The 27,003-nt window shown below is 39.9% G+C and overlaps 1 protein-coding gene across 3 annotated transcripts in view; it reads left to right on the forward strand.

Moving 5' to 3' along the window:
• The window catches only part of HPSE2 (heparanase 2 (inactive)), a 658,038-nt gene that overhangs the window by 521,099 nt on the left and 109,936 nt on the right, over positions 1-27,003 (forward strand). The window lies entirely within an intron of this gene.

The following is a 27,003-nucleotide window of genomic DNA, read 5'->3' on the forward strand; positions in this document are numbered from 1 at the left end:
GTGCAGTTGAGATTCCAAATTTACTTGTGGCCTGTTTGAACTCTGCTTGAGAGTGAATTTTTCCAGATTGTTTTCTTTTAATGCTAATAGGAGACATTAGTTAACGTCATATGCAACATGTTGAAAGCAGATGGGAGAGTGTTGTCCAAGATCAGATACAGTAGAAACCCACCCCTTGGAGAGTGGCTTAAGTGCACTTAGAGGGGATGTTGATCCCTGTGTGATGAGGGGATTTGCCCAGGGTGTCACCTACTCTAGGAGAGCAGGGGAAAGGGGAGGCTAAAGAAGAATGGCAAGAGCAGAGAGCTGGGTATGTCCGGTGACTTTATTGACTCATCAAAGAAATCCCACTTAGTCTGGAAAAGCTGTGCTTATCAAAAATATTATGTGAGTTATCCTCCTTACAGACATCTTGGTCATGATAAAAGGTGAGTCCTCTCATTAGCCCATAGAACATCAGAGCTGGGATTTCCCTTGGAGATGATCCAGTTCCACCTCATGTAACAGAGGGACTGGTAGCCTGGGTTGGGGGAGGGGTGTGTAGTGCCAGCCCTAGTGCCTGCTCCTGTGCCCTGGCCCAGTACTCTTCCTACAGAATTACTGCTGCCCTGGGGTCCCAAGTAAACAAACCCAGCTGGAATCCAGTGATGGTTCCCGCCCTTTGCTTCCCTCTGCCCATTTCCACCCTCCGTGTTCATCTCAACACCCTCACCCTAGCCCTTAACCAGGAAGCCTCCAAGCCCAGAAGAAAGAACAGCTTGGCACCCAACAGCACCGTTTCCGTGTCTCGAAAGAATCCCTCTAGTTAGTGTACTAAGGAATTATTATATCTCTGATTGTACATGACTCCAATTAAGTCACAAATACTAAAGCTGACTGGCACAGCTGCTTTTATTCACAAGGCCAGGATACCTCTCTTAGTGTGTGGGGGGCTGGGGTATGGAGGGACGGAGAGGAAGTTTTCAGTTTGGAACCATAGGGGGTTCTGTTTGTTCGTTGTTTGTTTTGAGCTCATAAACTTGTGGTAATAAAACAAAATAATGATTAGAAAAGCATCTATGAAATGTAAGCGCTGAACAAATACAATGTCACACAAATGTAAATATTTATTGACCATCAGGCACTGGGGAGGAGACTAGTAGTAGACAACTGAATAAATAGTAAGAGGGGGTCAGTGAGAGCTTCTTCAGAGTGTGTACAAGGAAGTCTTCCCTTAGAAGGTGACACTTAAGCCAAGAGTACACTGACAAGAAAGAGCCAGACATGCAGATTTTTGCAGAAGGGCTTTCTGGCAGAGGAAGTGGCTAGCACAAAGATTCCGAGGCAGGAACAGAGTTGGCATGTTTGAGGAAATATGAGTGCTAGAGTGCTGGGGGCCTGGCAAGGAACAGGGGGACTGGTTGGACATGAGGCCAGCTTGGGTCAGATCACACAGGGCTTTGAAAGCTAAAGGGAGATTGACTTTTATTGTAAGTAATATGAAAAGCCACTGGAGGGTTTTCTGCAGTAACATGATCTAACTTACATTCTTAAAAGATCACCCTGGTATAATTAATGCATCAAATGTTAGTTATATGTTTAAAAATGTGAATGTTTGCATGAGTGCTAAGTTGCTTCAGTCATGTCCTACTCTTTGTGACCCTATGGACCATAGCCCACCAGGCTCCTCTGTCCATGGGATCCTCTAGGTAAGAATACTGGAGTGGTTGCCATTTCCTTCTCCAGGGGATCTTCCTGACCCAGGGATCAAACCTGTGTCTCCCAAAATGCAGGCAGATTCTTTACCACTGAGCCACCAGGGAAGCCCAATAATGTGGATAATATTTAAAATTTTATAGGGCACTTTCATATACAGTGGGCTTCCCTGATAGCTCAGTTGGTAAATAATCCACGTGCAGTGCAAGAGACCCCAGTTCGATCCCTGGGTCAGGAAGATCTGCTAGAGAAGGAATAGGCTACCCACTCCAGTATTCTTGGGCTTCCCTTGTGGCTCAGCTGGTAAAGAATATGCCTACAATGTGGGAGATCTGGGTTCGATCCCTGAGTTGGGAAGATCCCCTGGAGAAGGGAAAGGCTACCCACTCCAGTATTCCGGCCTGGAGAATTCCGTGGTCTGTATGCAAAGAGTCGGAAACAACTGACTGACTTTCACTTTCACTTCACTTTGATATACAGCACATCAGTAATACTCCAAACATTCTTTCTTTCCCTCTGTTCATCTTTTTTCCTGTCTTTCCTTCTTCCTTTATTCCTTCCTTCATACATTCAAATCTCATTCACTCCTCTTGATCATGTACTATATGCTGAACACTATTTCTGACAATGAGCCACGATGATGAACCAAAAAGACAAGGTCCTTGAATTCCTGGAGCTTATAGTCTAGTGAAGCATACTAAGAAGTGGAAAGTATATAAACACATAAATAAGATAACCAGTCTTGGACATAATTGCTCTGAAGTGAGCCAGGTGACATAAGTGTACCTTTATTTTGCTGAAGAGAAACTAGGGTTCTTTGAAGTTGTTTAGTGACTTATCCAAGGTCAGACAAGTAGTAAGAGCTGGAACTCAGAATTTTTCAGTTCAAAATGCTATTTACTTTTCAACATGCCATACTATTTCTAGCAGTACTCTCTTTGGTGTCTGTGATGTGGTCTGAGGCCACTGTTTGTCTCAGAATTGGGTTTGAGTTGGGAACAGGCATCTCGAGGAACTGGAGAGAAGAAAACATAGGCTAGAAGAAAACCTATGGTCTTTGGGTGACTAGACAGTCTTGAGTTCCAGAGCTGGACAAACCTGGATTGTGTATCAAATCTCTCTGTACCTTTGCATGGCCAACTGTAGGTTAAAGATGCAAGTTCTCATGATTTTGTTCTCCCCAAATGAGAGATAATGCAGGTGACTTTCTTTAAAAGCTTACCATGAGAAACCTTGATTGATAGGTAGTAACAGCACAGGGGTTCTTTGGAAGCTAAAACAAGTCCTGTTGATTTAGCACAAAGGCTCAAGTGATCTGAGCAGCTGTATTTCTGGAAACACCAAGCTCTAATAAAGAAACTGTACATAAGAGCACTTTAAAAGGTAGAAGACTTTCTTTTTATCTTTCTTTGGGCTAATAAATTCTGCACCTTATAAGCAGAGAACTTGGCAGCTGGGAGAGTGTGTCCTAAGTCTCCTGGAAAGAATTTACTAGGCTAGACCAGGGCACCAATCTGACAGACCTTGCCAGCCGGCCCCTGGGATGTGCAATGGAGACACCTAGGAATCATACTGGTTGCCACTTCAGAGATTTGTACAGTTGAGGTCCAAACACTGCAGATAAAAACTTTGGATTTTACACTGTAATTAAATCTTCAAGAGTGTTAAGAGTTTGTGTGTGTTAGTCGCTCAGTCGTGTCCGACTCTTTGTGACCCCACGATCGGTAGCCTGCCAGGCTTCTCTGTCCATAGAATTCTCCAGGCAAGAATACTAGAGTGGATTGTTATTCCCTTCTCCAGAGTTAAGAGTTTAGGGCATTAGTAAGTTGTTTTTTGATTGTCTCCCAGAAAAATCAGTATTTTCTATTCCAGTTCCTTCAAATTCAGTATTTCAGGAAAAGATATTATTAGCAAATACTATTTTTTCCTGTTGTTGTTGTTATAGGGTCTTAGCCTAATGGCTCCCCAACTCATATACCACATTACCACTCCACTGACCCAGTCAGCTGAGTATGTAGGATTCCAATCCAGTTCTGGCAAGGCCATTCCAATCTAAGGGAAGAGAGAATATTGAAGGTAGCTCTTTAAAAAAAAAGAAAAAACAACTTATTTTGAGAAAAGATCATTTTCCACTACAACCCATGTTCTTTCTGGCTGTTCCTCTAGAGAAGTGCCAACTCTCCTCCTGTTGTGAGATTTTCCTTCTTCTGGGAAGAGAACATTTAGTCCAGCAGTGCTTCATCACTCGACTCCCACCCCTTTCCCCTGACCCCCTTGCCGTTGGGAAAGAGGGAACGTGTGAGTCTCCAGAGCCTGTCGACTAGTCATGGGCTCCCTTGGGAATAAGGGATGTTTGTGCAGAAGAGATCTGCACATTCAGTGGACATAGTCCAGACCCCACCAGCCATGGGCATTTCTCCTAAGCCAGGGTTTTGGAATTTAGCTTGCTTCTTTTTTTAAGAGGTTGATTTACAGAGCTTTCAGGGAAAGGAATGGTGAATTACTAGTCAACATCTTCTTAATTCTCACGCTAACCTAGCAGATATAATTCAATTCAAAAAAGCATTGACACTTGAGATGTGTCTGGCTCTAGGCTAGGTATTCTAGGGACATGCAGATAAATAAGATTCAGTTCCCTCATCTGTAGAGCTAACAATCTGGTGTGTGTTTTTTCTTGAGGGATTATAATTTAGTCCTTTGCTTAGAATGAAATAGAAAACAAGTTCCCATCGGATGGCCTTTTCTATACTGAGTGTAGTGGTAGGGATATTTATATTTACTGACAACATTCGTTTCTGCTGACTGTCCCTTATGAACAACAATAAACATTCACTGCAGCCCAGTGCACACTTATTGAACACTCGCTGTGTATGTTGTTCTAGCATACAGTCAGTAGTCATGGATTAGCTTATAACTCGCTAGTCTATGGTAGGATTGAACCTATAGCTGTGGTTCCCATAGCAACATGGCTATTGGAAAGAAACTCTACATCTTAATGTTATCTGCATAGCTCCATTAGGGATGAGAACCTTGCTGCTCTATCCTTGTTTCCCTTTGAAACATTAAGACACTGTTCTTTATGCACTACGCAACCATGATGTGGACACAGGATCAGCTTAAATCTGTCCCTTCACTGAGGAAGAACATCCAGTTATAGACTCACATCCCACTGATGCTGGATGTTGCACAACACTGCCTAATGAGGCCTCAGGGGAAGCAGCAGGAAGGAGCCTAGTACTCTGACAAGATTCACAGGTTCTAGTCCTAGCTCTGCCATCCATTAGATGTGTATCTCTGGATTTTAGTTTTCTTCATCATTCAAACTGTAATAAAAGTGTCTCCTTTATCTGCCTCCAAAAGACATTGTTATAATCCTTGTGAGAACTAGATATGACAATAGGATTCCAATTTCATATATACATATACACATAGAAAATTACTGCAAGGGACTAACTACATCTAAATGTCAAAGTGGTTTTATTTGGGCTGTGGGGTTACAGATAGTTTACATTTTCTTCTTTGTGGATTTTTATGAAAAATTGCTGCAATCAGCATTATTGCTTTCATAACCTGAGCAAAATAAAGGCTATGTTAAAAAGAAAAAATAGAGCAAAAGAATTAGGTGCTTTATTACACTTGTGCTTGATACAGTGCTAGACACTGGAGAGTGTCCCTGCCCTCAAGGAGCTTACAGTGTAGATAGGAGATCGGTCAGCAGGGACAATGGCTAAAGTGCTTTAGCAGGACAGGAGAGGGATGGAAGCCTGCCTGGATAAAGGGCAGGCATGGGGCATCAAGGAAGGCTTCCTGGAGGAGACAATGCCTGAGCTGGTTCTTGAAGGAGAGGAGCAAGTTAGCCATAGGAAGAAAAGTTTGGGGTCTGGGGAGAATCTTCCAGAGACAATAATATGTACAAAGGGTCAGAGGCATTAATTTTCCAGAGAGTCATGGTCAATGGTTTATGAAAAATTACTTAGGAAAGCTTTTTCCATTGGTGTCCATTGGCCACACAGGGTGTGTAAAAATTAAGGAATTTTAAAGTTACGAATCTGGAGGTGGTGGGGCAAAGGTGTTAAAAAACCTTGCCAAACCAGTCTGTGACCTATTTCTTGGCGTAGCTTCATTTCTCTTTCTTTTCTTTCCCGTGGGAGCCATCAGGAAGATGAAAGAAGCAGAGTACCTGTTTAGGGGTAGCTGTGATGTGAAACCCAATCCTCTCATCAGAGGCCCTGACAAAGACTTCTCCATGTGCAACCTCCCTTTGTGGGAACCTGCAGCTGCTGAGAGAAGGGCACCCTCAGCTGCAGGATCAATCACTGGGCCTTGGGCCGGCTCCATGTCAGTGGCTGAAGTGCCTGGGCTGCATGCCCAGTGGGCATGACTTGCTTCTTTCCTCTTCTGTGCCTCTGAACTCTGGCCTCTCAGACCAGAGCCTGCGGCTGCACCATGTGAGCAGGCACACAGCTCTTTTTTGCCCCTGATACTTTAAGGAAAAGCCTGTCTCATTTTTAACTACCAGTCCTTATCCATTGCTTATTTATTAATTCAAATGGTGTGAATGGGATGTCAGCAACCCATGTCAGCGGCTGAACAGCTCACCCTAGTGGAAGCTGCCCTAGGAAGAAGAAAGAGCTCTGCAACCTGGAATCAAAAGATGCAGGCTCCAGGGCATCACCACAGTGTTCCAGTTGCTTGCGTTTGCATTTCCTGCTTTGTAAGATGGGGCTAATGTGCTGAAGTCACGAAGTGGGAAGTATCTGAATATAGTGCTTAAAAATATTGACTTTGGAATCAGACTGACCTGAGTTTCAAACCCAGCTCTACCATTTACTACTGTGTCCGTGGGCAGACTACTCAACCTCAACAATCATCCATTTCCCTTCATAAAAAGGAGACAATAAATAATAGTATCTATCTCAGGGCACTGTTGGAAAGGGTTGAATGAACCAATGCATAAGTATCTTTCACCACCTAGAAAGTGCTCCACAAATGTCAGCTGCTATTAATATTTTATAAAGTAATTTTGTAAAATGTAAAATTCTGTAAGTTGGTAACAATCGTCATTAATAACTTGAATATAACTGTGGAAGATAATATACAGTTGAATATTCATACAAATATCTGAAAATCAATCAAGTAGCAATAGCTAAAGTATGAAAAGTAGGGTTTTTTTGTAAAAATTCAGTGATGAGAAAATCAGAAGAACAGAAGAGGAAACCTCTGATTCCTGCACTTGAAAGGAGTTGATTGCAAATGGTTAAAGACAAACTAAAAATTACATTTTATTTTCCTCCAGAGAAGATGCTGCCAGCCTTTGCCAATGAAGGCAATTAAGGCAGTAGCCTCACTGAAACACTAGCTCTAACACCTTCATTTGGTATTTATAAATGGCCCAATAAGCCCTGGAAACCATGATGTGTCACATCAAAGCGCTAATGACAGCACATTATGTGAAGACACTGAGAAGCAACAATTGAAAATCTCACTCTGCCATCAACCATTTATATTGCTCCCAGATTGCAATACTGAGGGATTACAGCTACAGCAAGTTGTGCAGCAACCTAAATAAATTGAGAGGGAGAAGAAGCAATTACAGCCCCACTGTGCTTGAGCTTAGGAGCAGAGTGCGCCATCCCCAAAGCAACCTTCAGAAAATGGAGGAGTGTGACCAGCCCTGGAAATGAGAAAAGCTGCACCTCACGCAGCTTCATCAGTCCACCTGAAATGCTGGAATGTTACCTAAAAATAATCTGACTAGAAGGCAAGGAAGGGAAAGAGGGAGGATGAAAAACAGATAGGAATGGAAAAGTGGAATGTCTTCTGGTAGGTTGTAAATATCTTTTGCCAGTGGCACAACATGACAGATTTGAGGTTATTTCATGATATTTGCAGACATCAGAGGCACTATGATGTCTGGTTATGACATTAGGAATAGGAACCTGATAGAAGTCACCATGAGAGCCAAATGTAATACATTGTTTTTTCTAACTCAATTAATGGGATTCTGTTTTTGTTTGTTTAAATCAAAGCCAAAATGTTTAAAAATAGAAATAAAATATTGTTTTTAATTCTTATTTGAATACACTACTCTATTTATGTGTGTATGCATTAGTCACTCAGTCATTTTTGACTCTTTGCAACCCCACAGACTATAACCTGCCAGGCTCCTCTGTCCATGGAATTCTCCAGGCAAGAATACTGGAGTGAGTAGCCATTTCCTTCTCCAGGAGATTTCCCAACCCAGAGTTCAAAGCCAGGTCTCCCACACTGCAGGCAGATTCTTCACCTTCTGAGCCACCAGGGAAGCCAAAATCTATCAGTCATTAGGTATCTCACTCACTAACGTTCAACTATTACCAATCTGTTCATTTCACCTCTGATCTGGTTTTAAGCACTGAAAGGACTGAATAGAACATATCATTTTGACTGACTCTGAACTTGACTTAAGCAGAACTATCTTCTACTCCAAATTCACTGCCTTTATCTTAACCTCAAAATCTTTGCGGCTTTTCTTCATTAGAGCAGTGATTCTTAAGCCTGTGCACATTACAGTAACCTGTGTGCATGCATGAGTGCATGCTCAGTCATGTCTGACTCTTTGCAACCCCATGGACTGTAGTCCACCAGGCTCCTCTGTCCATGGGGTTTTCCAGGCAAGAATACTGGAGTGGGTTGCCATTTCCTCCTCTAGGGGATCTTTCTGACCCAGGAATCAAACCTGCATCCCAGGTCTCCTGCATTGACAGGCGGATTCTTTACCACCATGCCACCTGGGAAGCCCTATAGTAACCTGCTGCTGCTGCTGCTGCTAAGTCGCTTCAGTCGTGTCCGACTCTGTGCGACCCCATAGATGGCAGCCCACCAGGCTCCCCCGTCCCTGGGATTCTCCAGGCAAGAACACTGGAGTGGGTTGCCATTGCCTTCTCCCTATAGTAACCTAGAGGGCTTTAAAAAAAAAATACCTAAGTCACCCAGAGGGATTCTGATTCAGTTGGTCTATAGAGGAGGGCAGATGTTTGTATTAAGTTCCCTCACTGATTTTAATATGCAGTGAGAATTGAGAACCACTGAATTAGAGTATGCCATTTACCCTGATTAAATTAGAAATTATCCTTTCCTTTTCTTGTACTCTTGTGTACCCAACTTGTGCTTCAATAATCAAAACAACAAAAATATTTTTTTATAAATTTATTGATTTGACTGCAAGGGTCTTCCTTGCTGTGCAGACTTTTCTCTAGTTGCAACAAGCGGGGGCTACTCTCTAGTTGCAGTGCACAACCTTCTCATTGCAGTGGCTTCTCTTGTTGGAGAGCACAGGCTCTAGAGTGTTGGGGCTTCAGTAGGTGCAGCATGTGGGCTCAGTAGTTGCAGCTCCTTGGTTCTAGAGCACGGGCTCAGTAGTTGTAGCACACAGGCTTAGTTGCCCCATGGCATGTGGGATCTTCCCGGATCAGGGATCGAACCCATGTTTTCTGCATTGGCAGGTGGATTCTTTACCAGTGAGCCATTAGGGAAGCCTAAGATATTAGCAGAATTTTTAATTCACTTGCCAAATATTTATTGAATGTCTATTATGTGTCAGACAGTTTTCTAGTTTCTGAGGAGATAGAGGTAAAGGAGAAAGACAGGATCCCTGCCCTCATTGGAGATTACAGTCTAGCAGGGGAGACTAAAAATAAACAAGTAAACTAACACTAAAATAATTAATACAAAGTTCAGAATGGTGTGTAGGAAGCAGACAGGCTGTGAAATTGAAGAATAATGAGGAGAGGACACCTCTTAAGAAAGTGTGATCAAGGAAGTGTGCACTGAGGAAGCAGGAGTTGGAGAAGCTGGTGGAAGAGCAGTGTTCTCGCAGAGGGAGCAGCATCTGCAAAGGCTGAGGAAGGGAGAGGCTCCATCACACCATGGCCAGGCAGCCAGCACACTACTGGGCACAATTTATCTCAAGCTCCCCACACCTGATTCCGAACCCTACCTGTGTCACCACCACTTGGCAAACCACTTTGCTTCCTGTCTCTTCCTGTGAATAGTGGTATCCCATTGCATGCCCCTACGTCTAGGGTCCTCGACCTAGCCTGTTGCCTACTGCATTTCCCTGTCACCAACCTAGCCATTTTCATGTGCACCCTCTGCCACTTCTCAGCAGGATTTGAAATAAGAATGACAGAATAACAATACTTGTGGAAACTGCTGGTGAACATTTGGGAGTTTGTCATACAATTCCGCTTTTGTGTGTATTTAAAATTTTCGATGATATTTTAAATGTCTTCATGCTAGGGTGTTGTGAAAAACAATAAAGTAAAGCACTGCTTTAATTGCTCTGGGACATAAAAAATAAAGTCGGACTCTTTCTCTCCATGTTTACAATCTCTTTGGGATGACAAAACATAGAGCCTTTGAGAGAGAGCTAATAGATGATGCACCAAGGTCTGTCTTGCTCACTCAGTATCTCCAGAGCCAGACCTCCAAGCAGGAGATATTACTGTTGGCTGGAAAGAAAGCACTAGAGGGGAGAATCAGGGAAGGCTTGTACAACAAGATGTCATTAGTGGACATTTGTAAGATTAGTATCCAACAGATACATGTTTCAAGCAAAGCTTCTTGCCCATAGGGCACCCTCTGCTGAGACAGTGGGAAGGAAGGAGTGCCTTAGGATGGATGGAAGACCAGGTGTTCCAGATCTGATCTCAGGTTCTGCCACCAGCTCATTCATCCCAGGGTGCTGGGCACTCTAGGTTCACTGCAAATGTGGGTGTTGAACTCGGCCATTTGAGGTCCCCTTCAGCTCTGATGTTTTCCAAGTCATTATCAAGATTTCTATACCAGATCTTCAGACGTATCTCCCAGCTGAACTGATACTAATAAAACCTTTTAAAATAAAGCTAAACCACACTGTTTTACTTTGAAATCATACAAGGAGTGAGTCCTCTTTTCTTAAGGCTCTTGTAACCCTGTTATAGCAGTTATCACTTTTGTTATTAGAACTGTTTGGATACATTTAATTTCCTCTCTCTGACTGAAAGGTCCTTGAAAACACAAGCCATCTCTTATATCTTTAAATCTCCCATAATGCCCTGCTCATAGTCAGTCCTTACTGAATTCTAAAGATGCTAAGTGGTTGGGGGTTCTGGGGGCTTCAGTGCACTGCTCAGTAATGGAAATATGGAAGCAGGCATTTGTTGTCAGGTGTTACACGCACACTGTGTACAGGGAGATAGTCAGCTTGGTTCCTTAATAGTTTGGGCTCTGGAGCCAGTTCAGTTCATTTCAGTCGCTCAATCATGTCTGACTCTTTGCTATCCCATGGACTGCAGCACACCAGGCCTCCTTGTCTATCACCAACTCCAGGAGTCCACCCAAACCCATGTCCATTGAGTCGGTGATGCCATCCAACCATCTTATCCTCTGTCGTCTCCTTCTCCTCCTGCCCTCAATCTTTCCCAGCATCAGGGTCTTTTCAAATGAGTCAGCTCTTCGCATCAGGTGGCCAAAGTATTGGAGTTTCAGCTTCAGCATCAGTCCTTCCAATGAATATTCAGGACTGATTTCCTTTAGGATGGACTGATTGGATCTCCTTGCAGTCCAAGGGACTCTCAAGGGAACCAGATCTGGATGTTAATCCAACTCCACTGTCTACTTGCTATGTCCCACTGGGAAGATTCCTTCATCTTCTATCATCTGTATAATGAGGATACCAATGGTTCATACATCTCAGGGTTCTTATGAATGCTTAAGATAGTACCTGAGAGTAAGTGTGTAAAAACGTGACCATTATTACCTATTCTAAATATATGAAAATGATTTCTTGGACATAAATTGTAGAAATATTTTCTTAGGTCAGTCTCCTAACGCAAAAGAAATAAAAATAAGCAAATGGGACTTAATAAAACTATTTGTCTTTCACTGTTGAGTTGTAAGTGTTCTTAATAATACAGATCCCTTATTGGATATGTGATTTGCAAACATATTCTCCAATTCTGTGTGTTACCTCTTCATTCTCTTGACAGTGTCTTTTAAGTACAAAAGTTTCTAATTCTGGTAAAATCCAACCGATTTGTTTTTCTTTTTCTCATTTGTGCTTTTGGTGTCTGATTGAATTTTCATTCTGTGTTTTATTCTAAGGGTTTTATAGTTAGCTCTTACATATAGATCTCTGATCCATTTTGAGTTAATTTTTGTATATGATGTGAGATAGTGATTCAGTTTCATTCTTTTGCACGTGGTTTTTCTCATTGAATTGCCTTGGGACCCTTGTTGAAAATCAGTTGACCATAAATGTAAGGGCTTTTTTCCCCTGTACTTTCAATTCTGTTCTATTAATCTAAATGTCTGTCTTTATGCCGGTACTGCACTATCTTGATTACTGCAGCTTTGTAGTAAATTTTGAAATTAAGAAGTATGAGTTCCATAAAGAAGACATTTTTCAGTTTCAAAATTGTCTTAGCAACTACTTTCAGTTTTGAGCATTGTCAGCTGCTCCCAGCTTAACCAAGTGAACTTGAGCGGTTCACCCAAAGCCCCATTGTGGGTGGCAAGGTCATCATTACCAACATCACCTATTTCAGCTTTAGGAAATCCTTGGCTCAGTAACCTCAGCCACATTGTCTTTAGGTTGGAGTCACAGGGCTCACTGCCCCCATTGTCATGATAATATCCCTTTCTTCACCTTCCTGGGGAGAGTGAATGAATGAACAATAGTCAAGCTACAGTTTTGGTGGCTTATTTCAACCCTACCTCTCACTGCTCAGCTTCTAAATATGAATTTAACTTTTGTTTATTAATAGGCAGGACACTAAGGGACCCTTACTTCCCAACCTCACCCACTATTTGGGTGAGAGCATTCACCACCAGACCCTAGGAAAACTTATTATATCCCTGAACCTAGTCTGCACAGCCTTTGTGCCTCCTCTTACATAAAATCATGCCACTATCTACATCCCATCCTTATCACTGTAGCTGTCAAGAACTGTGAAGGGCCTGAGATTTTTACCTACTGGCAACCTAGTATGTCCACTTTTGCTGCTTCATAAATGTAGGCAGAAGACACAAGACTCCCGGGTCAGCAGCAAGAGATTATATACTCATACACAGTAAACATCATGAACATTAGTGTATTTGCGTTGATTCTCCTGGCCACTAGGCCCCACAGGAGCATTGCAATGGGCCCAAATGTATGCTCCCCATGTGGTGGGTTTGAGTTGCAGCTGAGGAATTCAGGACCAAGGACCAAACACTTTTTGAACAAGCAGAAAACATTGTAGCAAGCAGTGCATAAGCCAATCTTCCTCCACACTGAAGCATGTATGGTAGTTATATATTGTGGTCATGTTGACCCATTTTGTTGCTTGTGTGAGTAACTACATAAACTGCTCTTTATTTGAATACAGTTAAGCCTTATAGACTAGCACACTCACCAAGATCATGCAGGAAGAATCAGAACTGGTGGCCACCAGGTTGGTGGCTTCTCCCAAGAGTCCACCTCTTGGCCCTGTGTGTTTTTGGATGAACTCCGACTTTATATCCAAGTGTGACACTCTGAGAGTCACTGGTTAATCTGACTGACAGAAGTCTGGGACCAGATTTGTTCAATTTATCTCATATAATATGATGGTTAATTTTATGTGTCAAGTTGGTTAGGCAGTGGTACCCAAATATTTAGTCAAACATTATTCTAGATATTTTAGTGAAGGTATTTTTAGATGAGATTAACATTTAAATAAGTAGACTTTAAGTAAAGCAGATTATCGTCCATAATGTAGGTGGGCCTTATACAATCAGTTGAAGGCCTTAATAGAAACAAAACTGACTTCTCCTGAGCAAGAAGGAATTATGCCAAAGACTGCCTTCAGACTAACCACAGCATGACTCTTCCATAGGTCTTCAGCCTGCTGGCCTACACAACAGATTTTAGACTTGCCAGCTCCCATAGTCATGGGTCAATTACTTAAAATCAGTCTTTCAGATGGACAGATAGATAGATAGACACACAGAGAGAGATATACATATAACATCATAATGGTTATTGGTTCTGTTCCTCTAGAGAACTATTACACATATAGCATTTAACTAGTTACTATCAAAGGGACCTTTGTATCAGTAAAATACTGACAGTATTGTATTACAATTCACCCATTCATCTTTTTTCCTTTTCCTCTCCCAGAAGAGGGAGAAACATTTGAGTTGAAAGAGATTGTGAAACTTTGGGTACAGAGACTTTATTTTAGTAATCTCTCTGTTCCTCAAACATAGTGCACACTCAATAGAGGTTTGTTGAGTAAGAGGGACTGGGTGTGTCAATACATGACTGGCATTCTTCTATTGCCTATGGTTGCCTTCCTAAACATCTCCATCCAGCGAAAATGCCTAGCTATCTTTTCAGGCTTCGTATTACAGATAAACTTTCACAAAGCTTTTCTTGAATTCTTCTAAGTGAGTGTTTTCTCTCTTGCTTCTAAATTTCATTAACATTTTATCTGTATTCCCTTTATGCATTTTGTAGGTATCATATTGTCTAGAAATATTCATAGTCATTTGAAATCTTGTCATATTTCCCTTCCCAGAATATAAATTCCTTGAGAGAAGTATACTGATACACTGATTCTTACATCTCCTCTAGTACCTAGTACACAATTGGTACCTAATAAACAGTCAAAAATTGTCTGCCGATTTGGGCTCTCTCAAACCAGAACAGGGAATCACTGTTGCAAATATGCTAGTCATCCACATCTGGTGTTAAAGGTGTTTCTGATTATTAGTTAGCAGTTCAGTTTCCCTTTCGGAAACATGGCCCTTTCGCTAATGATCACTTTAACTACCACACATCTCTGTAATGACTGGTTGCTTTTAAAATGAGCCAATAACTAGATGTTTATAGAGATTATACATGTGAAAGACCTGTGAAGGGAATACTCAAAAGGTTCAGAGACTCAATAGCATGGGTGCTGAATTTTTCTAGAAATCCTAGTTCATGTGTCTCACTGTCATCTTCATCTTCTAACCTACCATGAAATGAGAGTCTGCTGTATGCCAGGAACTAGGTCATTTCATACCATGATTTTTAATCTTTAAAACAACTGTAATTTTCTTTGTTACTTTTTAATTTTAGATTTATTTTTATCAAAGTAACATTGGTTTATAACATTTTATGTTTCATGTGTACTCCATTATATTTCTACTTCTGTATGCCATGCAGTGTGCTTGCCACCAGAGAACTAGAAATACTGTCTTTCGTCTGCTATTGAGAAAATGGAGACCTAAGGACTTTAGATAATTTACCAGAGGTCACTCAAAACTGACCTAATCTTCATTGTGTCTTCCAGTATTGGAGACATAGTCATGTAACCTTCTTCAAAAACCTTTGTTAGATTCCCATTGCCTTCCGCCCTCAAGGATTCTTGTGATCTGGACTTGCCCTCAGTTTCTAGTCCTATTTTTGAACCAGTTACTCCCAGATTAATATCCCCAATAGGAATCCTTCACTCTGGTTCTCTAGTAGCACCTTAATTATGTAGTATCTGGTTCGTCAATACTGTCTATCATAGTTGTAAATTTAGGTCAGTCTCTCCTTTTAGACAATTAACAAATTTAAGGCAGAGAATATTATGACTTATTGTGCTTACCACATAATAGTGCATAAGGAAAGATCTTTAAATTGGCTGAATTAAATTGAAATGAGGTTGAATTTTGGGTGACTAAAACCCAAAACCCATTAGAACCCATACCCCATTTTGAGGAACAATTGCAACTGCTGCCTAAAGGGAACTGATTATAAATTCTCTATTCATTCTCTATACTGTAAGATGCTAACCATTCAGGCAGTTGTGTATGAACTACAATATGGACAGAATGGATCTCAGATATATTTAGGACTACTTTCTTTTGCTAGCTCTGAAAAGAATGGGTGCCATGGTGCCATATTAACTCAACTAAGACTTGGGAGAGAATTTGAAGGGTGAGAGACAGGTAGCTTGCCAAATGACATGTCTTAGAAACCAATTTAATGACTTACATATAAATTAATCATAAGCATGTGGATTAAATTTCCCCAGAAAAGGCATGTTTTGGCTCTCTGTGGACCACAAATGATTGAAAAATGATTGGAGATATTTCCTGAGCCCAAAAATGAAGAGAGAGCAGGTCTATTATACTTTTTAACTATGAATATTAGTGCAATAGATAAATTATCCAGGGGGTCTGGGGAAGCTAGAAATATGCACAGGAAATAAGAAAATGAGATTCAGCTTGAAAGTATGCTCCAGGTACATCTGGGGCAAAATAATCAGAAACAGAGAGATTTTGTTTGAGGGAGAACCCAATAAAGTTATAGAGACTACCAGACATTCAGGATAATTTCTCCTTGGCATGCCCCATGTGATAGGAAGTAGGTCATTCTTATTTCTGAAGATGTAAGACAAAAGGCCCTGGACTATGGGATATGAAACAGCACTCATTGCCCACAGAATGTAAATAAGCCTTTGCTTTTGGTTACATCAAGATTTACCTGGAAGAAGAAAGATTTGGCTAAAACTGGACTAACTTTTCCAAATAACTCAAGGAAATAAATGATCAAAATCAAAACTAAGCTTTTGAGCATAGAGTCCAGAGGCAAGATGGAGTCTGAGATCCAAAGCAAGAGAAACTGAAGCTCAAGTTCAAATGAGATATCTTCACTAGGAAAAGACATAATCTTTGTTTGATGCCATAAACATATTATGGACCATCAACAGGAGACCTTTCTAGAAGTGTTTATCCTTATCATTTGAAAATACTTTTGAAGAGAGTAGACATCTAAATAGGCCAAACTAAAGTCCAGTCATTATAGGCAAGTTCTGACCTTGGAAACTGGGTCATGCAGTGTTATTAGGTACATTGAAGTGAAAACCAAATGCTCTAATGACAAGGAAATACAAAGAGGTTTTCTTCAAGCCTAGAAAAGAGAGTTGAATAATGTGTTGCTTTCCAGGAGGCAGGATATCTTGATCTTATAAAAGTCTCTGGATGCCCAATAAAGTATGAGAAAAATAATAATGATCAATGATAATTATAATCTACATTTGTACCATGCATTGCTATTTACCTGGTGTTTCTTATACATTGTCCCATAGTCTTCTCAATAACCACCAGACAATACGATTATTTCATTTTTACAGATAAGAAACTGAAGCACAGAAATGACCATTTGCTAGCTAAAGGCAATGTCAGGGACTCAAGACTGGTTCTTCTCAGCCTTAATTCAGTATTCTTTCTGTACCTGGATAATTCCTTACTGTATCAGTATAACTCTGTATGGAAGATTACTATAGCTTGTTGAAAGTTTCTTTACATAGTTTAAATTTCTTGGTGGAATTGATTGGATGGTCTAAGTGTTTTACTGTACTAACTCATTTAATACTCTAATACTTTGAGGTAGTCCTTACTATTACTCTCATTTTAAAGATAGAGAAACAGGTGCAAAAAAAGTAAGTAACTTGTCCACTGTTTAGTAAGTGGAGGGGCTGAAATTCAAATCTAGACAGTCTGACACAAGGACTTACTCTCCAACCATTCTCATTTTCCCTGGTGAGGAGAAATCCATAACAAAATGAAGTTGGCATCTAATTCTGGGTGTATCAATCCTGAAGTACAGATTTCAATTAACTGCATGGTTCTGTACTGGAGAAAAGCTAATGTGATGTGTCTATCAGCAGATGACATTGTGACCCTAGCCAGACATGTAACTCTAGTCTCAGCTACTACTGTAACTGCTAAATCCTAGCGGAGAGAGAATTTCACAGTGTAACAATAAGAAGTGACATTTAAGTAGTACAATATTTAAATGATATGACCCCGGAAGTGTAATCAGAGATTCCCATTGGTAGGATGGTGCTTTTTCATTCTTGTTGGGGAGTAGAGAGAATGGAGTTCCCTTTTGTGAATAGGAGAAAAAGGGACAGGCTTTGGGGTTTGATGTTGGGATGCACAGATACCCTTGCCTTACTCTCTTATTTTTCTTTTCTTGTTCTGTAGAGAAGTAGTGACCATGGGACTTGAACCCAACAGCTGACCCACTAATTCAGCTCCTCTTTGTTTAAATATACCAGCTTAATGGAGACAAGGCAAGGAAAATCACGAACATCTGGATAGCTGACTCACAGCTGCCAGGAGGCGTTTTCCTAACAGGCTGACTAAGGTCTGCAGTAATTCCATAAGGGGTTTAAGTCAAAGATGAGGATTCAAAAGGAATGAGAAGACCCATTCCAATTAAGGCTGAGAATAAAAATGTAGTATTATCAAGCAGTGACGTGAAGCAGTGTGGAATGAGTGTGAAGGGAATATAGACAACTTGCAACAGCTTGTAGGCAGACTTATCTGGATGATTCCAAGTTATATAATATGAGTGTGGGTTGAAAGTCATGAGGAAAGTAGGTAAAAGAAGGGCACTTATAGGTGATATGACTACTGTCTTCTGACATCTGAAAAGCTGTCATGTAGGAGAGTTTAGATTTCTTCTATAAGGCATAGATTTCCTGCAGTGCACAGAACTGCATCCCTGTGTGGGAACTAAAAGAGGATTTCAACTCCTGCCAGAAGTGGTGAACCAGGATCTGAAGCCCAAGTCTGACCTCAGAGCACTTCGCCTTTTCTCTTACTTAATTTTTATTTTATCTTGGAGCAAAGAGTCGGACACACTAGGCAACTAAACAACAATAGTTGATTTACAATGTTGTGTTTGTTGCAGGTGTACCGGAAAGTGATTCAGTTATACATACACATGTATCTATTTTTCAGATTCTTCTCCCATTTAGTCTATTACAGGATACTGAGTAGCATTCCCTGTGCTATACAGTAGGTCCTTGTTGATTATTTTATATATAGTAGTGTCTATATGTTAATCCCAAGCTCCTTCCCAGCCTCAGAACTAGGGGATGAACACGGGGTCTCTTTTCTGTGACCTAAGCAACTTCCTAACACAGGTCTCTTTGCCACCAAACCTTCCCTAACATGTTCTCAATCCTCTCGACAGTAAGAGCTCCCATGAAACCTTTTATATTCAGACTTCTGAATTTTGCTACATTAAGCCTAGTTTTAAGAATTTAGGTGAGGGGAAGAAATTAACAGAATCTGTTTTCCAAAACTTTGCCTCATGAAGCTTTCTTAGGCTAATTTGAAACTCGAGGCTGAGCACCGCCCCTGTTGTTTTAAGTGGTTTCTGAACTTCTAAAGGACCGTGAATGTCTTTGATTCAATATATAAAGAGCTGAATCAATATGTAAAGATTTACAGGGAATAAAAGCTTAAATTGGTTATAGAGAATGAAAACTAAATTGGTTATTTTATGTATTCTTTGTTTCAAGAAATATTTTATAATAAAAATTTTAAATACATTGGTTTAATCTTAAAATATCATTCTCATTATACTTTACTGCCTTCTGTAGTAAAGAAAATCAACCCAACAGCCTGTTAACATGTCTTTTTCCAAAGTGCCAGGACAAAAAAGGTTCCAAAGGAGTTTTCTGACTTAGGGAAGCCAGGCAGAAGTTTTCAATAGGGCTTTAGCAAGAGGGGTTAGCTGAAGTTCAGCTAGTTTCGGGAACAGTTGGAGCAAGACAGTTCTCAGAAGAGCAGAGAATTGCACTTGTGAGTTAGCAGCCATTGTTTGGGCAATTTGAATTTTATTAAGAGTAGAGAGGAACAGCTGGTGGAAGACAAGGACACGCTGGGGCCATAGTGGAAAATCCTCTGGACTTAAGTGTCTCTTAATTTACAAAATGGACAAATATACCAGTTGTCTGCTCAGCATATAAAAGGCTGTTTTCTAATGATGTTACCCTAACCTGCTGTGAGTCTTCTGTCTTTCCATAACCAAATATGCAAACTTTTTTCAAATAATGCTATGGTTCAAAAACTTTGAACACAGTAGGCTTTCAATCAATGTCTGCTTTTTAAAAAAAGTATTTTTTTAATTGAAAGATAATTGCTTTACAGAATTTTGTTGTTTTCTGTGAAACCTCAACATGAATCAGCCATAGGTATACATGTATCCCCTCCCTTTTCAATGTCTGCTTTGTCTAAGAAAAGGCCCCACATTTGAAGAACTCACCTAACAACAAATGAGACAGATATAAACAAATTATTCTATCAAAATGAAAGAATATTCAGAGTATTGTGATTTCAAGGAAGAAAGTGGCATGTTTGCCAAGGGAATGACATTTGATTTACACCTTAAAGGGTGATAATGGTGATGATAAAACAATAATATTAATATAAACTCCTGTTCAGTCAGACTAATCATGTGCTAGTCACTCTATGTACACATGATCTCAAATCTTCAAAATATTCCACACTCTTCATCCATTTTGACTGCTATAACAAAAATCCCATAAACTAGCTAGCTTATGAACAATGTAAGTTAATTTTTCACAGTTCTGGAGGGTCAGAAGTACAAGATCAAGGTACCAACTGATTCCATATCTGGTGAGGCCTGCTTTCTGGTTCATAGATGGCTGCATTTTCTCTATGTCATCTCATAGAGGAAGAAGAAAGGGATGCCCCTAGGGTCTCTTTTATAAGGACCCTGATCCCAATCAAAGTGCTGCACTCAATATGCCAGCAAATTTGGAAAACTCAGCAGTGGCCACAGGACTGGAAAAGGTCAGTTTTCTTCCCAATCCCAAAGAAAGGCAATGCCAAAGAATGTTCAAACTACCACACAATTGCATTCATTTCACATACTAGCAAAGCAATGCTCAAAATTCTCCAAGCTAGGCTTCAAGTGTCCATGAACCAAGAACTTTCAGATGTTCAAGCTGGATTTAGAAAAGGCAGAGGAGCCAGAGATCAAGTTGCCAACATTCGATGGATCATAGAAAAAGCAAAAGAATTCCAGAAAAACATCTACTTCTGCTTTATTGACTACACCAAAGCCTTTGACTGTGTAGATCACAACAAACTGGAAAATTCTTAAAGAGATGGAAATACCAGACCACCTTACCTGCTTCCTGAGAAATCTGTATTCAGATCAAGAAGCAACAGTTAGAACCAGACACAGAACAATGGACTGGTTCCAAATTGGGAAAGAAGTACATCAAGGCTGTATATTTTCACTCTGTTTATTTGACTTCTATACAGAGTACATCATGTGAAATGCCAGGCTGGGTGAAGCACAAGCTAGAATCAAGATTGCAGGGAGAAATATCAATAACCTCAGACATGCAGATGAGGCAGAAAGTGGAGAAGAACTAAAGAACCTCTTGATGAAAGAGGTGAGTGAAAAAGCTGGGTTAAAACTCAGCATTCAAAAAATGAATATCATGGCATCTGGTCCCATCACTTCATGGCAAATAGACGGGGAAACAATGGAAACAGTGACAGACTTTATTTTCTTGGGCTCCAAAATCACTGCAGATGGTGACTGCAGCCATGAAATTAAAAGACGCTTGCTCCTTGGAAGAAAAGCTATGACCAACCGAGACAACATATTAAAAAGCAGAGACATTACTTTGCCAACAAATGTCCATCTAGTCAAAGCTATGGTTTTTCCAGTTGTCATGTATGGATGTGAAAGTTGGACTATAAAGAAAGCTGAGTGCTGAAGAAGTGATGCTTTTGAACTGTGGTGTTGGAGAAGACTCTTGAGAGTCCCTTGGACTGCAAGGAGACCAAATCAGTCAATCCTAAAGGAAATCAGTCCTGAATATTCATTGGTAGGACTGATGCTGAAGCTGAAACTCCAATCGTTTGGCCACCTAATGCGAAGAACTGACTCATTTGAAAAGACCCTGATGCTGGGAAAGATTGAAGGCAGGAGGAGAAGGGGATGACAGAGGATGAGATGGTTGGATGGCATCACCAAGTCAATGGACACAAGTTTGAGCAAGCTCCTGGAGTTGGTAATGGAGACAGGAAAGCTTGGCATGCTGCTGTCCATGGGGTCACAAAGAGTCAAGACGACTGAACAACTGAACTGAACTAAACTGACCCCAATCATGAGGGTGGACCCTCCCAAAGTCCCCACCTCCAAATACCATCACATTTAGGGATTAGGATTTCAACACATGAATTTTGAGGCGAGGAGCTCATTCAGTGTATAGCACCCACTGAGATAGATCTTGTATACAGTACTTGAGAAGAAGTAAAAAGTGCAGCTTACAGAGGTTAAGTGTTTTGCCTAAAGCTAAATATATTAATGACAGAGCTCAGATTCTAGCCCAGAACAATCTGGCTTTAAAGCCCACCATTGTTCTCAATGTACCAGTGTTTGCAAAGTGGGGGACAGACATGCTGTGAACAAGCTTAAGAGAAACAAGGCATAGCATTACATAACACTGAATTCCATAGTGGTGGGGGGAATTATTCCCATTTAACTGTCTGTTAACATCTGGGAGGAAGTTTCAGTTTGATGGACTATGTCCTTACAACTCTTTATTCCTGCCAACCTCTCATTTTACAAAGAGCCTCAGGCTCAGAGCTTTTGGTAACTTTCTAGCTAGAATTTAATAATGCATTTTTTCAGAGTACTTATTTTTTTGGTTACCTTCTAATTATAGAAAATGATGCTTTTAAAAAATTTACATAACTCTATGTGAAGTTTCCAATTTATACACTTAAGTAAGAAGTAAATAGTTTTTAAAATATTGAGAAGGTGCTAGTGGAGATGGATGTTGAAATTGTGATAGTGGCCTGTGTGAATGACATTGGGGACACTGAGGCACTGCACCTTACTCAATGAGACTTTATTAGATAAGCAGTGATTGTGGGAAATGGCTGCTAGTTGTAAAGGGAAAAGAGCACCCCAAGAAGAGATAATGACTCATAAAATGAGAAGCATATTAAGATATGATGTATTTGTAAATGGTGAACCATTTGGGAAGCTAAAATATATATGGTGCAGGTTGAGGCATGAAACTGGCAATGTTACTGTTGCATAATAATTTCACAATAGAAATGTGATTGATATTAAATACCATCTTTGTCTTTCTGGTTTTCTATTGTGAAATTTCCTTTCCTTTTTTGTAAGAAGGTGCCATAACCTTGATTAAAAACTTGAAAAGCTTCATTCTGTATAAGCAGGTAAGAGGTGAAGATGAAAGGAATCAAAATATACCATCCCAATATACGCCACTTTAGCAAAAGGATTGTTTTAGGCTATAGGCAGTTGGAAAGCAGCGAATGCAGAAAGGACTATCTGCCTCCCTCTTTTGGCCTATTATGAAGGTCTTCCCCCTCCCATCTCCCATACCAGAAGGAAAAAAAGCAGTGATTATCACTGAAAACAGAACATCAGCACAAATAAACCTTACTAAAAAACCATTATCTTCTGTTATATATACTTTCCCCCATATATTTACCTTCCCACAGTTTACCACTCCTAGAAGCCCAATATCTTTTCCTTACTCTTACCCCTTCTCTGTAAATCCAGCACTTTTTGCTAAAATAGTATATAACCTCTGAGACTAACTGCTTCTGTGGGTTTTCACTTCATTTCTATGAAGACCTCCATTGCATGGAAAAATTAAAATATTAACATTAAATAAAATCTGTATGCCTTTTCTCCTGTGAATCTAGCATTTGTCAGTCTAATTCACAGGCCCTAGATGCAGAACCTAACAGGGTAGAGGAAAAAAATTGCTTTCCTCATATATAAAGCCCTTTTAAGCAAATAACCCATATCACAAACTTCTCAGAAAGGAATGTTGGGGAATAATTAGGCTGTTTTTAGTTTGAAAAATATGCCCCCAGAGTGAGGTATACCTGTCTCCTTGAAGAAATGTGTTTTAGGACAATTCATGGTATTTTCCAATCCTCTACCTCCAGTTGCTTCAGGTAAAATAATAGTAAAAGAAGTATGTGGTAACTTATACACAAGATAGGTTATATTCATTTCCAACTAGTAATAAATAAGTTAATTTTCTGAGAAAGGCCAAAAACAAGTGGTTTGGTTACAGTTAAATATTCTTATGTAGAAAGCAAAGCCTGAGAGACCGTTAGGCTAGCGGGAGTATACTGCCCTCTTTCTCTTTGTTTCTTCTCTCATCTGTGACTTGTACAGAGGAAAAGGAGTACCTTTGAGAGAGAGGAGGTAGGAAAGAGAATTGAAGCTTTCTTATGATTTAATTCGAACACCTTAGGTGAGGGAAATAAAGAAATACAGTAAAAGCCATAAATAACAGTATCTCTATGTGCTGTGATACTGGTCCTAAAGATGAGGACAGAAAGGACAAGTCAAGCTTAAGGCATAAGTATGTCTTTATCCCAGGGTGGTGCCAACTTTTATCCTCCTTATTTAATCATTGTTGTCACTTACCAAAAATATGCCCCCTTTTTTAATTTATTTTTTATTGAAGGGCAATTGCTTTACAAAATTTTGTTGTTTTCTGTCAAACCTCAACATGAATCAGCCATAGGTATACATACGTCCCCTCCCTTTTGAACCTCCCTCTCCCTCCCCATCCCACCCCTCTAGATTGATATAGAGCCCCGTTTGAGTTTCCTGAGCCATACAGAAAATTCCCATTGGCTATCTATTTTGCATAGGGTTATGGAAGTTTCCATGTTACTCTTTCCATACATCTCACCATCTCCTTGCCTCTCCTCATGTCCATAAGTCTATTCTCTATATCTGTTTCTCCATTGTTGCCCTGTAAATAAATTCTTCGGTACCATTTTTCTAAATTCTGTATATATGTGTTATAATATGATATTTATCTTTCTCTTTCTAACTTACTTCACTCTGTATAGTAAGTTCTAGGTTCATCCAATATGCCTCTTTAATATAAAACATGAAGCTTCAGATTAATATCAGGCAATCATTTCCTTTAAAAGACACTAACTTAAGACACTAACTAAAAGACACTAACTTTTAAAGCAAAGGAATACTTATGGTATAATTTGGCACCTTTTTTACTTATGATAACTTATCATGTAGCAACTAACCCAAGATTCAGGGCAAACTATATTACTTAAGGCATTTTGGTCAAGGCTTACTACCACCACCTGCAGTAACAGACCAAACTGAGGGGGGTTGGGGGGTGATGATTAATTAAGTTATTAAATTATTGGAAATCTCTAACAGAACTTGTAGATTTAATATAGTTTAAATTTTGTTTTCTATGTTTGCTTTTCTCATTTCACCCTGTTTTTTTTTTTCACTATCACAGTATTTTATGACTTTTTAAATTTTATTCATATTAATACAGGAAGCTTTTACTAAAGAACCTTCATTCCTAAGCAGGTCTGGCCTTTCAGATAGGAAGAGAAGACACTGTCTCCATATGTATTGGGTCGATCAAAAAGTTCCTTCTGGTTTTTCCATAGGATGTTATGGAAAATCCAATGAACTTTTTGGGCAACCCAATACTTGGGTTTGCTGGCTTCCTTTCACAAATATCCACTGTTGAATGCTAGTTTTCCAGAATTTCTCCAAAGCATTCTCTTGGTAAGTTTGTTTTAGCTGGTAAGGAAGACACTACCTAAACTGAACCTTGGTATAACAGTAAGGAAAGCATTATCTAAACAGTCTTGATAAAAATCTCAGAGCAGGAAGGGCAGAGTTAGGGTATTTATGAGACTTTGGAAATCTGGCTTAGGATGAGAGTTTCATTGTGGGAGCTTGGTTAGGACTGGGCAAGGATCACGATGTATTAGTTCAGTATTGGTGGACAGCCAGGTGAAGATTTTGACTTGAGGAGTTCAAAGGAGTCTTGAGGAATAAACTGTTGTTTGCTACTTTCTGTTGAAGGGTCGATGGGTCTTCCAGAAGTTCCTGGAGGGCACAATTAAATGATTTCCAACTTCTATCATTTATTCTTGGACAAGAATTTCCTGCTGTAGTAATGTTATATTGGTAACTGGTGAAGTGGAATGGTTAAGTCAGGTTACTGTGGATGGTAAGCTGTGTAGATATAGTTTCAATTCATGCCACCCAATTCCCTATGTCTGCCCTTACACTGCTGAAGATTCATTCAGGTTTTTTGGTCCTCATGGTAGCACAACTGAAAATTGTGATTAGGATCAGGAGTTAATATATTTTGTATAGCCCAGTGCTCAGCAAGTGTTCATTTCCTCTGCTTTCAAAGGCTTCTGTTAAGATGTGGAGCAACTGGAATGCTCATACATTGCTCATGGAAATGAAAAATGGTGCAGCGACTTTGGAAAACAGTTTTGCAGTTTATTTAAAAGATAAACATAAACTTACAGTACAATCCAACAAATCTACTCCTAGGAATCTACCCAAGAGAATTAAAGACATGTGTCCATACAAAAGCTTGTGCATGGATGTCCATAGCAGTGTTATTCACAATAGCTAACAAGTAGAAACAACTCCAATGCCCATCAGCATTTGAATGGATAAATAAAATGTGATATGTCCATGCAGTGGAGTATTATTTGGCAATAAAAGGAATTAATTATTATATATGCTGCAACATGGATGAAACTTGGAAAACATTATGCTAAGTAAAAGAAGCCAGTCACAAAAGACCACATATTTTATCATTGCACTTCCATGAAATGTCCAGAATAGGTAAATTTATAGATGCAGAAAGTAGTGATTGCCTGGGGCTAGCAGGTGAGAAGAAGAAGATGAATTGGGAGGAATGAGGACTGACTACCAGTGGTGACGGGGTTTCTTATTTGGGGTGATGAAAATGTTCTAAAATTGTAGTGATGATTGCAAAACTCTGTGAATATACTAATAGGATGGGGTGTTTTAAATGGGTGAATGTTGTCGTGTGTGAATTACATCTCAATAAAGCTATTTTTTAAAGTGTTCCCATAAAATGTAAGTATTCTTTAGAGAGAGTCATGCTGTAAAAGAATATGTTAACTGAGTGCTGAGAGTGAAATTTCAGGAAAGGAATCTTGGATTTGGTAAAAATTGGGACGAGGAGTGGGAAGGAACAGAGTCTGGAAAAGGACATGCCTGTGGAGCTAATGAACTGGCACCACTGACCTCTCTTGGTTCAGACACTGCCTGGGCTTGCCCTTGCAGCCAGCCAAATCACACAGGGGTGTGCTCTATGTGCGCTTTGGCTCCTAGAGGAGGACCACTTTTTAAAATATTAATTCCTCAATATGACAGCTATTTGTAGTGATAATCAGTCATAGCATTATTTTCTTGACGCCTTTTTTAGTATTAAAACAGTTGACCCTGTAGACGAGTGAATTTATTTCTATTTTAAAGACACTTCTATTTATATAGATTTTTCAAATCAGAAAAGATTTCAGTATAAATTAAAATTTGCATTTATCAAATAGGGAGAGTATACCTTACAGCTTGTATTCTGTTTTACTGTTTAAATTTTAAACAAAAATCTCCAAGTGGTCATA

This window comes from Giraffa tippelskirchi, chromosome 2, assembly GCF_054371585.1.
Source record: "Giraffa tippelskirchi isolate mGirTip1 chromosome 2, T2T-mGirTip1v1.2.pri, whole genome shotgun sequence".
In the NCBI taxonomy this organism is placed as follows: Eukaryota; Metazoa; Chordata; class Mammalia; order Artiodactyla; family Giraffidae; genus Giraffa; species Giraffa tippelskirchi.